The sequence below is a fragment of the Glandiceps talaboti genome, chromosome 9 (genome assembly GCF_964340395.1).
Source record: "Glandiceps talaboti chromosome 9, keGlaTala1.1, whole genome shotgun sequence".
In the NCBI taxonomy this organism is placed as follows: domain Eukaryota; kingdom Metazoa; phylum Hemichordata; class Enteropneusta; family Spengelidae; genus Glandiceps; species Glandiceps talaboti.
The window spans coordinates 13,068,546-13,080,545 of NC_135557.1; the positions used below are offsets into that span (position 1 = coordinate 13,068,546).

General features: G+C 35.0%; 1 long non-coding RNA gene across 1 annotated transcript; it reads left to right on the plus strand.

The window, feature by feature from the left end:
• Positions 1-8,244: 8,244 nt before the first annotated feature.
• Positions 8,245-11,560, plus strand: LOC144440226 (uncharacterized). Its single transcript, XR_013481176.1, has 4 exons — positions 8,245-8,368; positions 9,388-9,558; positions 10,003-10,108; positions 10,555-11,560. It is a non-coding gene; the product is annotated as an uncharacterized LOC144440226 (long non-coding RNA).
• The last annotated feature ends 440 nt before the right edge of the window (positions 11,561-12,000 follow it).

The window sequence follows — 12,000 nt, forward strand, 5'->3', positions numbered from 1 at the left end:
TGCGTCTATTGAAATATAAATCCTTTAAAACTTAGGCTGAGGGCAATGGTCAGTGACGTCATGCAATCAATCACAAAGACTACCTTTGGCTGGCTGACTGGCTAGCTGACTGAATGGCTGTCTGGCTTGTTGGTTCTTTGGCTAGTTGGCTGGCTAGAGTCAAAAGTGGTACCTCCTCTCGTACTACCCTTGACAGAGATGGGTTGGTTGGTGGAGGGGGTGGGGGATGGATGATGGACTGGATGAAAGGATGTCTGAGTCGACTTGTGGATGGATTTTGAGTTCGTATATCAAAAGAATTAGACATTATATAGAGGTGGTGCATTTTTTTAAAAATACATGTACAAGTTGTTGATATAAGTGAAATTGTGAATAGATTTACTGACATTAATTTGTCAATTAATAACAAATAATAATTATCTTGTATATGTGATTTGATGGATTAAAATATTATAAGGGATAGAAATGTGAATGGATTATGAACCAAAGGATATTTCTACTACTAGGTTAGTTACATTGATGACTATTTGGACCCATAATCAGGTTTAGATAATTCCTATAGGGTCACAGGGGTCAGTTGACAAGTTAACACATGTAGATCACTACTCTCAAATATTCTATTGAAATAAAGGGTATATCCGAGGCTGAGTTAATACGCCCCGGGAAACACATGCTTTGCGATGTTCGTCAACTCAAATATGTATTAAGATTCACTTCCAAAAAGTCTTTTTTATGCACATTGATTTATAGTATATTTTGATGGCATTAGTATTGAGGAAAATGCTGTATTGGGCAGTTGAAATGCAATGATAGTATTCAATCACTTTTCAACTATGTGTCGGTAGTTTACTGTATTCCCAGTAATAAATATATGCGCGTGTTCGTGATCATTTTACCGTGGTAGACTGGTGAATGCATCGGGGTAAGGCACTTAAGCTCCGAAGTCGGTTCCTCATGTCAATAGTATCCCTCTTACGGCTTGAGATGTCTGATGCCTCTATTAATTCAGTTCCGTTAGTCACATCGTGAGGTGTTTTAACAAACATCTTCACAGACTCGTATGTTAATGGCTTCTTAAGCGCAGGAATGATGTGATGGAATGAGGGATTGATGACTGGATGACTTGATAGATGGTTGGTTGGTTGGTTGGTTGGTTGGTTGGTTGGCTCTATCGTTCATTCGTTCGATCGTTTGTTAATTGCTCGGTCAGTCTGTTGGTTATTGGCTGGTTGGCTAATTTATTGTTTGTTTTGGGTTGGTGATTGATTGATTGGTGGGTTGGTTTGTTGGTTGGTTGGTTGGTTGGTTGGTTGGTTGGGTGGATGGATGGATGGATGGATGGATGGATTGATAGGTGGTCCGGTTGTTAACTAGTAATATAAATGGATGGTTGGATTAATGTACCGAATAATTAGGATGGATGGATGGATGGATAGATGGATGGATGGATGGATGGAGGAATGGACAGATGGACGGACGAACGAGCGAGCAAATGAACGAACGAATGAATGAATGAATGAATGAATGAATGGATGGATGGATGGATGGGTGAATTAATGAATGAATGAATGAATGAATGAATGAATGAACGAACGAACGGACGGACGGACGGACGGACGGACGGACGTACGTACGTACGTACAGCCGGACGGACGGATGGACGGATTGATGGATGGATGGATGGATGGACGGACGGACGGATGGATGGATGGATGGATGGACGGATGGATAGGTGGACGGAGAGATGGATCGATCGATTGATCGATGAGTTAGTACAGGTAAGATTGGAGAAGAGTTGAGTGGTCACAAATTGACTGAATGGATGATGTTAACGAACGGAGGAACGAACAAACAAACAAACGAACGAGCGAGTGAGTGAGTGAGTGAGTGAACAAACGAATGGACGGAGGAAGGGGAAGGGATGGGTGGGTGGATAGATGAATTGGTGGATTACAGAATATGAATGAGCTTCATATATATTCCTAAAGTTTAAGTCACACCCTTTTTATATTGATTATCTTTCTCGTTGACAAGTTGTCTCCATTATTTTAACAGTATTGTCTGGCTCTTCGAAAACAGACGCTTTCCCACGATGAGAGACGCTAGTACCAAAAATAGAACTATTGACAATTTATCGCTCTTGACAAGATTTCCAAGCTTCGCTGCACATCCCACATATTTCAGACACTCCCTGTTCAACAAAAGACACTGACAATTACGTATATGTTGAAATATGTTAGCTATAACAAAGACAGAAATTCTTTTACAGTGGGTTCATTTTATTGAACAGTGAATCTTGAAGAGTCTAATGACCTGTGACGAACTGCAAATACTTTTTGTACCAGTTTGTACGACATTTCGTTCTATCTAAATGGTTTAAGTTTATGTTTACACTATACGAAAAGTCAAATTTACCCACCTTTACCCAACCTTTTCCCTACCTGTGACCCACCTAACTACCATCTCTGTCAAGGGGTAGTACGAGACGATCGCGAAGTGACACTTTTGACTGTTTACAGCCCCCAGGGGAGAGATCACCGAGGGGTAAATTAAGTCAAGGGTGTCACTTCGTCTCATACTCACCACATTTACACATCCTCTGCTAAAGGTTTACCCCGGTGGAAAGATATGGTCAAATATGACTGTTCGTATAGTGTTATGTATAATCAACCATCTTCTAAACGATGAAATATATTTCTTTGCTACAGTAAAATAATATTACTCGTTGAAGAAATACTGACGAGGCCTTTACTCCGAAATTATAATTATAGCTTAAAGATAGCCGAGATACGATATAGAGCTCGAAATCATGGAATAGAGGTTTCAGACATTTTATCTATTCATATTGACAAAACAACTAGTCTCAAACTGTAAGACCTAATAGATATGCATTATACCCATATTCAAAGCAAGTCAGATGAAAATATCATTACCCTCTGTATAAATCTACTTGCAAATTTAAGAAATATAACTAAACACAACTTTAATGAATATAATTGGGGAGTAACATTGTTGGTTAGAGGACAGACAGGGTGTGTGCACCTTGTAATCGAGTTTTTTGCAGGAATATATTAAATTAAGTCTCATTACTACATGACAAGTAATACATCATCGGACTCATCACATGATGAGCGAAGGAAAAAAAACATTTATTACGAAACCTTCATTTACGACTTAGCGATCCAATGCAAAGTTTCTATAGATATAAAGTCGAATGGATAAGACGAATGTAGATGGGGTTGCTAGGAGAGCAGTATATGTTCATTAATAATGTCAAACCCAATTCTTGATAGGTAACGCTGAATCAATCAAAAAGCACGTGTTAAAACAGAACCCTGGGGAAAATACAGGGCCGGTGTTTTAAAGAGGTGGAAAGTTTTTTTCCACTGTAGTGTTAGTAACGGATATAAACAAATAATGTTTCCATCCAGAAGAAACGTGATATTCTAATGTCAGTGGAAGTTTTAACCAATGAAATAGTCAACTTCAACAAATTTGCATTCCAATGCTCGTTTTGACCAATGAAATGACCGAAATTAGCAACCATTTGCATTCCACCACTCCCGTATTTTAGTCCAAATGCTCAGGTAGCCCCATCAGTAGCAGTCCATCGGTGTATGTGAATGTTAGCAATCATTGGAACCAGCAGGTAGGCATGAAAATATGTTCAAATTCGCTCTGTCTGCAAACCTACTTTTTGTGAAGGTTTGTCTGATTTGAAAATGATTATTCTACTTCTTCCAAAGTGTTTTCAACGAATTACTGAGATATGTTTTTATTATCATATTAGTTCAACAGATCCGAAATTTTAACACAGGTTGTCGATGTGTCTCTTGTGTGAACCAATATGTACTAGAACAAATTGCTATCACTGCTAGTTTTAGTATTATTCCCCATTTTTCCTCTCCCTACACTTTCTTCCACTCATTTTTTCTTTTTAATTGTTATTCCAAAAACGCTTCTGTTTCATTTCTATAGTATAACACTAAACATATTTGAACGATTGCTCTCTACAAAACCCATAAAATGTAACAACAAGTGAAGAATTGAGCTATTGAGTATTCAATGATTTTGTTGGGTGTCTACTTGATTTTCGAACATTTGTTAATGATTTTCTGCGTTAAACTGTGAACTGTCCAAACCACAGAATTGTGAATTGTGAAAATTTAGATTTAAAAAATAAACAGTTTAGCTCAAAATAAACTTTTAGAGGTGTTCAGCTGAAATGTAAAACGCTTAAGGTTGTAAAATATGTCTTCTAAATGTCATTGTTGGGTCACGAATTGTATAAAACTATTTGAGATTTTAATTTGGGAATTGTTGTTTTAATTTCAGTTGAATTCAAAAAGACGAAAACACCATGACCAGGTAAGCCCTTGCTTTCCATACTTTTTATATATAATTTTGTAATGTAGATGAAAACAAGAATTGCATATCGAATTTGAACTGATTTCCATTTCGTTTAGAATCGATTGAGCGGTCATATAACTATGCGCATTTAAGTCAAATACGATGTCCATGGGAGAATTTGTTATTTTCGATATAGGATATAGGATGATGTTTTTCACCTCGACCACTTTCTGTTTTAACGATAAACCTGAATCCGCGTATACACATTTGTTCGGTCATACATTTTCTATAATATTTCAATATCCAAACATAATTTCAAATATGTTTCTACTAGATTTTAATCAATTTAAGCTAAATATTTTATATACATCGAACCGCATGCTTCAGTACAGTATGTCCCGTGAGACAAAATAACTTTTTGATAAATTGATTAAAATACAAATTATCCCCTTTCCTTTCAAATGTGTTTTTTCAAATCAATTATGTATGCTTGTCTTTTCAATACAGTTGTTATTATCGAACTAATTAAAACACCCACGTAATATGATGTACGGTGTATAGCTCTGTATATGTGTGTCCGTCTATTTGTATATAGCTATGTTTCTTATTTGTGCCTCAGTGTGGATGTTTCTTTGTTGCTGTGTTTGTGTCTGTGTTTGCCGTTGTATTGCCACTCACTCCAATCACTCCTGCTTAGCAGCATTTCAATACTAGTATTTGATTTGACCTTGTTGGCTGTACTACAGTTAAAGCTGCATTAGTTTACGGCGTAGTAAAATATGTGTAAGGTATTCACACAATATCTGTGCCGTAAAAAGTAGGAATAAAAATATTATTTTTTTTTCAAATTATATTCAATTTTAAAGTAGGTGGAGTAGGTAGATTTTTTATTTTATTTTATTATGTATTTTTTTCATGTGTGAGTGTCTAGTTCAGGTTTTCCATTGTTTTCGAAATGGTATCTGTGTTATTTATTTCTTCCTATCTGATGTACAGCCATTACAGATTGGAAGACTTTTCCGCACCTGCTATTTCTTGCTAGACGTCACGATTTTCGCGAATGTATCATTATTTTTCTCGAATATGTAAAAACATGTTTAGGGTCGGCGTAAAAAGCTAGGTTGGGTCAAGTAACCGGAACCAAACATTTTTTTTTATTTGGCCTTACATTAATAATAATTAAGTTTGCCAGATCAGGAAAAATATACATTGGCTCACAGGTAGTGAGTTGTGTGTTCCAAGTAGATCCCGTATTTAGCCAGAATATTGTGATTCACTGATTAGTTTAACCATGGGGTAATTTCAACAAGATGTAAAATATGTGTAACAGGACAAATCCCCCCCAGACAAATACCCAGCGAACAAATGCCTCCGATAGGACTGTCCTGGCGCACGATTCGACCAAGAAAGCCATGTTTTTAGGGTTACTTAGCATTAGCTAAGATTCTGGGATTCATTTGACTGCAATTCAGAATTCATTGCGCTTAGACTGTATATTTGTTTACGCTATTCTTAAATTTCTTATTTTATTATGTATTCTCTTTCCGCTTAGCCTACCTGTAGACGTTAAGAATTAACATTATTACTCTATTTCCGCTATCCTAACTGACGTTTCGATTTTTTAACTTTAAATTTCGTTCATCCTTCCAAGTTTCCAAACAAACTTTAGATCAGTTTGTGTTTGGCCAAGCCAGCCACGTATGACATGTGCAAAAAAAAGATAAATTGGAATAGAATATAATCGCTTATAACTACATTGTATGGATTCATCATGTAACCTGATTGCTATTTAGTTATGTATAATTGTGTATTCGACCAATCAGATTCTCTTGAGGAATGCCAGGGACTGACGGTTGTAAAAAAAACGAGTAAATGACGAGATGGATCCGGACGAGCAAAATATCAGAAAATCAAAATTTTAGTTAGAATGGCGAAATTAAAAAGTAGCGTTAGTCAGTACGTACATAGCCTATTATAGCTGATATCGTTATTTCCGTATTCAGGATATATATAGGTCATGCACTATTCATATTTACGGTAATAGGTCAGAAATCGCTGGCCCCAGCAACGGCTCTAGAACAGTGACAGTGTAATGTTCAATCCACAGGTTATTTATATGGAACTTTACCGTTCAATTGACACGAAACGTTGAACACAGACTTAAAACGAATTCCAGTGATTCGCGCATGAAAAAAAAATATTCCAAGGTGAAAGTACAATTCTGGACAAACACTTTTAAATTTGGTCATTTGTTGTTTTTGAATAAATCGGTGACTTTAACTTGATGGTTATTTTTCATTATGCAATTATATTTTTAATATCTTTGTTCAGTAAACTCTAACACTTCTGTGCCTCTTTTCCAGGGACTTGTGTTAATGTGTTTATCATGACACTTGTTTGTATTTGTCGATTAGAACAGTACTAAAGGCAGAAATAAGTCTGACTGATTTGTTTAATTAACAGTTAAATCAGCTTAAAATGCGCCAGATAACAGAATTCATTTCTTCATTTCCTTTCAGCTTTGGATTTGCTCTGTTCTTTGTCTGTTTCCTTCTGAACCAGGACAAGGCAGACGCTCGTAAGACCAACTTGTTGTTTTTATTATTTAATTAATTTGATATATAATTACAAATATATATATATTTTTAACATTTCATTATTTTGATGTATAATTACAAATATAGATGTTTGTTTCTATTATGTAATCAATATGATATATAAATACAAATGTAGATATTGTTTCTAGTATTTAATTAATTTGATATATAAATACAAATGAAGGTATTGTTTTCATTAGATATTGTTTCTATCATTTAATTGATTTGATATATAATTACAAATATATACATTGTTTCTATTATTTTATTAATTTGATACATAATTACAAATGTAGATTTTTTTTATCATCTACATAATTTGATATATAATTACAAATGTAGATATTTTTTATTATCTAAATAATTTGATATATATTTAATATATATCGTATATTCATTTAGTTCTGTTCTGTGGCATTGTTCTAAATATGATTTTGTCTGTGACTCATATTTTACCTTTAGAATGTACTGCTTGGACGGGACTAGACAATGGCCAATTAGATACAGATGCTGTTGTAGACACTACAGTGGTAACATTGACATGTAATAACGGTGAGGCTGTGACAGGTGCTGCTACATCAACATGTACAACTAATGCATGGGATCCTCTTACTTTGGGAACCTGTACTTCAGGTAAATAATTTTTATTACGTCACAGTTATCACATAATTTTGTTTCTCATATTTCATTTGTATTTACCTTAGTGACTGTAGGAACAGCAAACAGCACCACCCCCTCTTATTGTCCCTGTATAATAAATTAGTGTGTGTACGTGAGCCGTATTTACACTATTGAAGCACACACTTAGCGCCGTGCATTTGAGATCTTCGCTGGCATAAAATATTGGATTGATTCAGAACAAAAAAATGGATAATTTAATATTTGGGTATAAGCCAAACTTGTTCAGTCCCAATAAGGCTTCACAAACAATTACATTATTCAATATATAAAAACGCCAACGACGTTCCAGATTCTGTTTGTCATTATATGTAACAATATATGTACACACAATTATAAAAAGTAACACGCAAATGTATATATTTTAAACATATTTCTCTTCCTTTAACAAGCCAATATTTTCATAACTAACCAATTACTTGGTCTGTTCTGTTTTGCACCTAAAACTGTCTACTCACCACCAGGTTGCCAAGTTTATTGTGTCCATATTTCGGTTTATACCAGTTCTTTAAGTCATCGGCTATTTTGAAATTACATCCTTTCTTTTTTTCTTACACATAAATTATAACCAGCCTGTGCTGCACTGTCACCAGTAACCGCAGGGACCCTGTCAAGCACAGCTGTCACAACTGGTACGACAGTTACACTGACGTGTAATAATGGTGCTACTCCGACAGGTGCTGCTACAACAACATGCACAAACGGTGCGTGGGACCCTACTGCTTTGGGCACTTGTACTACAGGTAAATAATTAGTCTTATGTCACAGTTGTAATATCATTATATTTGACACTATTTATTTGGTTTTCTGACACGAAAAAGTAATCAACTCCTCTTACTACCCCTATAAACTAATCGTGAGTGGGTGTTTATGTGCATGTGTATGGGGGTGTATGTGTGTGTGGCACATATCACGATACATCATTTGATTAGTTGCTATTGAGATTGTATTCTTGTACACTCATTCAGCTAAATCATTAAATAAATAATTCACCTGAAATTTGAATATTTCAAAAACATAAGCATATTAATCATGTGATTTGGCTTGTGGCTATATATAGTCCAAGATTGTTCAACTCAAATGAGGTTTCACAAACAAATACATCATCAGTATAATATCGTCAGCGACGTGACAGATTGTGTTTGCCATTATGTGAAGAAAAACCATGTACACACAATCATAATAAGTAACATGTAAATGTAAATGTAATTGTTTAAAATTTATTTCTCTTTCTATAACCATAGACCCTATTCGTTGGCTTTATACTATAAGGCCGAATAAAACAAGTAGTTTAGTTCAGGTTACCCCACCCCTAGTTTTTCACGCCGACCCTAAACTTGTTTTTACATATTCGAGAAAATAATAAAATCGCAAAAATCGTGAAGTCTCGAAAGAAATAGTGGGTGCGGAAATTGCCACCAACTTAAAAAGATAATATGAAAACTATTCCTCCAATCTGTAATGGCTGTACATCTTATATGAAGAAATAAACAACACAGAGACCATTTGGAAAACAATGGAAAACCTGACTAGACACTCACATATGAAAAAAAAATGATAAGATAAAATAAAAAACCACACCATTAATTCTTTTTGCCTAACTAGACAATATTTTGATCTGCTCCACTTTGCCTCTAAATCTGTCTACTGACCACCAGGCTGCCAAGTGTATGCTGTCGATGCTCAAGTTTATGCTAATTTGTGAAGTGATGTGTTATTTTAATATGTAATGTCTTTTTCATTATTCACACATTATAAACAGCCTGTGCCGCACTAACAGCACCAAGTGGTGGAACTCTGTCAACCACAGCCGTCGTAACTACTACGACGGTAACACTGACGTGTGATGACGGTTCTGATGTGACTGGTGCTTCTACAACAACGTGCACAGACGGTGCATGGGATCCTACTGCTTTGGGCACTTGCCCTACAGGTAAATAATCAGTCCTGTGTCATGATATATCATTACAACATCATTTTATATTTCTCACTTTATTTACACAGTTAGCTTTACCGACAAACAATGGATATCGTCTTGTGTTATTGCTCCTGTATACTAATTGTGTGTGTGTGTGTGTGTGTGTGTGTGTGTGTGTGTGTGTGTGTGTGATATCATAGTGTGCAGCGAACATGCAGTTGATTGACCGATCGATCGACAGACAGACAAACAGACAGACAGACACACACACAGACACACACACAAACAAACAAACAAACAAACAAGGAAAAAACTCTTACATACGTTATGCATTTCAACCCTTTCTCATCCTAAGTAGCTACAACATGTTTATTTTTTCAAAGGTATGACCAAAATACATAATACATAATACATTGTACTCAACAGTGATTTCTTTTTCTCTATCTTTTTTTTCTAAAGGCGAGAATGGCAGTACTATTCCAGCATTGAACAAATTTCTTGTCCTGAATGTGATCTTTGTGATGCTTGGGTTCATATACATATAAACAAAATACAAAGTTATGATGTGAGTATTCTTATATTTAGTGAAATTAATTTGATATACCAAATCAATCTAAGATGTAAAACTTGAAGAGCAAACCAGGTTGAATAATTACGCTGATGTGTCTGTAAGTTTGTATGGTGTTTCTGTACGTAGCTGGGATAATGCTTATTGGAGTACATAGTGTATTAATTTGAAAGATCATTCCCGAAATAATAATAATATTGGATCACATTGGGTTAACAGATAGCTACATTGAAAATAACATTTTCGTGGGAGTTCAGAATTTTGTTTAATGTCTTTAACCAATCGCCTTTCAACACAGTAGTGTTACTGTGTACACATGATAGAATACCCATAGTACATGATGTACTATATGAAATGGTAACCATATTATTTGATGAGTTTGTTGTAAGTGTTCTTTGATGTATCTTTGTTATTCGTGATATTTTATTTCATTTTTCTTTCAGATTCCAGGCTAGCTACCAGGCAAATTATTGAGTGAATTAATGTTTAAAACTTCAATGTAATTTTTGAGTTGATTGTAGATAGCAATTCGCCTGTATCGTGTAGTTGAAAGGAACTAAAGCAAAGCGATTGGCTCTTTAATATGACACGGCCGGTTTTTCTGAGATCTTGTAAACCATTTCAAAAATTTCAAACGATTTTATCGTCACTTAAATTCAAGATTCTTCTCTGCAATATTACTAAGACATCACTCTACTCACGTTTATACTCAAATCACATTCTAATCAAGTGTCGATTAAAGTAATAATTAGTTGTGATCTCGAAAAGTAAGATCTCATCCATGTGCACTTTGATATAAAAGGCTGTAGTGGTTGCTAACTTGTCATCAAGTTTGTCCAAGAAATAATCTAAACATTGTCCATCAATGTGTTTCAAATTAAAGAACATGTCCAAGTGTAACCTTATAATTATCATACTTGACTCTGTCAGGATCCAATGCATTCGTACTATTATTTTGCAACAACTTCAAATCGCTGAAACAAGGAATACAACACATACATTTGTTTGATTCTTATTGATGTTTAGATCACAATGTGTATTTGGCAAACTAAATTCTTGCCATTTCTACCTGAGAACACCGTAATTCATATAAGGCAGATATGACTCTCACCATTACTGTTTATCTAAACGTGCTCGTTCACCAAGATCGTTGTTTTCGTCTGCAAAGAATCAATCTACGTTTCATAAAAGTTTTTTTTAAATACTCTTTCAAAATTCTAATCAACCTTTTAAGTCAATCGTTCATACAACATTCTTTTAAATATGTAACAATATCCTTCATAATATGGCAAGGACTGATAGTGTATCCTTTGATTTGTTTAATACAACTTAGCTAAACCATCTACTAAACAGGTATTTACTATTGCGCATGTGATTTATTATTGACTATGTTAACCAATCTTTGGTTGTCTGAATGATATCACAGGCAAGGCATTATCACGACATGCATACATGGGCCGCCGCAAGCAGAAACACCCCTGATGCAAAAAAAATTCAATTTTGAGGTTTTCACATTTTGTGAAAGAGGGAATGCTGAACTTTTCAGAAATATACTTCATTTGTCAAACCGATGCTTAGAAAGGGCTTAAAATAGCCTTTGAAGTAACCTTTGACCTCGGGTAATTTGCATAACAATAGTAAACAGAATTACAGCACACACACACTATTTAGTCCTTTTCTTGTATGGACTAGAAAATCCCCACATATTTTATAGGGGCTGCTATTAAAGTTTTTGATCTTGTTATCAGGATAAGTTTCATAGAATAGACAATAATGATTGGGATATTCTATTATTTAGTAGGGGGTTGGGGGGTAAGGAACACTCAACAGGCTAGTTGTTTGATAATGACAATGTAGTTGTAATTTTATTGACATTCAGCAGTAGATAT